This window comes from Macadamia integrifolia, unplaced genomic scaffold (genome assembly GCF_013358625.1).
Source record: "Macadamia integrifolia cultivar HAES 741 unplaced genomic scaffold, SCU_Mint_v3 scaffold3360, whole genome shotgun sequence".
NCBI lineage: Eukaryota > Viridiplantae > Streptophyta > Magnoliopsida > Proteales > Proteaceae > Macadamia > Macadamia integrifolia.
The window spans coordinates 13,474-15,496 of NW_024869428.1; positions in this window are offsets into that span (position 1 = coordinate 13,474).

The following is a 2,023-nucleotide window of genomic DNA, read 5'->3' on the forward strand; positions in this document are numbered from 1 at the left end:
CAACAATTTCTCTCGTGCTGAATGCAAGACTCTTTTGAAATCCGTTGCCTTTTCTATGGTCAACTTTGCTGCCGGTCATGTGTCTTTTTAAGGAGTTTGAGGGGGGGGGGGGAGCTTGGGGTTTAGATACCCTCGTCTACATAATAATACACTTCTGGCAAAGGTTTCCTAGAGACTTTTTAGTGACCTATGCTCAAACTGGGCTCTTTTTATGAAGGCACTATATTACCCAAAAGTGGATTTCCTAGAAGCAAAAAAGGGCAGCAGCCCCTCTTGAGGTTGAAGGGAGGGAGGTCATCAGGGAGGGGCTTTGGTGGAAAGTGGCTGCCCTCTGTTCCTCACTTCTATTGGGCCTCGGACTTAATTGGTCAAGATGTTAGATAGAGGAAGATGGACCTAACTAACTAGTGGTTCAATCCTCCTGATGGCAAGGCTATTCAGGAAAACATTTTATCCCTTTCCCATAGGAAGATAAGTTGGTTTGGGTGCTTCTAAAGAGGGATTATTTTCGATTAAGTCCTCATATCATTTGTTGTGCAATTTGGAAGATTAGGAGAATAAAGGTCGGCCATCTACTTCTTCTATGAGATCTTGAGAAGTTATTTAGCCACTAACTTAGAAGTCGGTCTGGAATTGTCAAACTTTGCCTAAAATCAAATCATTGCTATGGAGAGCTTGCGCTTTGGGGTTGGCTACAGGGGAGGTCTCTCACGACGGAACATGCTTCTTGAATAGAGTTGCTAACGCATGGTTCCTTTAGTGGGCTCACAATGAATTGGTTTTTGGCAAGCGATCTTCGAGCCTATAGGAATTGATCTCGGCAACTACTACTACCCATGCGAAATTCATCTTAGCTCAACAAAAGCTTCTGTTGATCCGTTTGATTCAGAACATGTTGGTTTTAAAACAAGTTTTTCAAACAAATTAAGACTCAAAACACTTCCCATTCAATTTTTGTAGATTCTTTACATCTCCCCTTAATTGCTTTTTAAATGGCTAGTTTATTTAAGTGGCCTATTGTTGAAGCTAGAGGCATTACGTACTTCCTTCAGTTTTAGAGATTCTTTAAGTCTCTCTATATAATGGTGATTAATCACTACAATTGCTAGTACGTAATTTGTTAAAAGCTCTTTAAGACAATTCTCTTTCAATTTTTGAGACACTTTATGCCTCTACTTGAGAAGCTTCTTCAGGCAACAATTCTTCAGTTTTGGATGATGTATAATCAAGTCACTTGAAGCATTCAAGTGTGTGTTGCCAAGTTATGATTTTCTTGAGTTTTATTCGATTTCACATGTCCATTTCTTGGTGTTTTATTTTCTAATTTGAGCATAGCCCTGTAGCATTTGAAGGGGTCTAGTAGTTGAGTGCACAATTACTAGGGGAGCTATTGGGTAGTTTTATCTTGTAGGCCGATTTGCAATATTCCTAATTACACCATAGGGGGCATCTACTATCTTAAGGAGAATGTCAAGTGACACGACTCAGCCTACCAATTTTTCTAACAATCTTTGTTAAAGGCATCAGGAGAATTTAATACAAGTGATAGATTGAAAATTCTTCTACCAAGAAGGCAACTATGAGGTTTGCTCTCTCAATATTCTGACACATAAATTCCTACAATTCTTAAGACTGTAAACTCAGTTTATTGAGGGAACAAATATTTGATATGGCTGATAACATTGTGTCGGCAATGGAGAACCTGATGATCATTTCTGACCTTGACAAAGTTGAACCATTTGATGGTTCAAATTACAAGAGATGAAAATAGAGATAGTTATTTTTTCTCGAACAATTAGATGCTTTATTTGCCCTGACCTCACCCTTACCTATTGAAAGTGATGATCTTATCCTCAAAGCTTATAGGAAAGCATGGATGCAAACGGATAATTAGTGCAAAAATCATATTCTGAATTCTTTATCTAATGAACTTTACCATGTCTATGCATCCTATGATTTGGTTCAGTCAATTTGAACTACATTGGATAAAAAATATACCCTAGAGGATGCTGTAAACAAAACA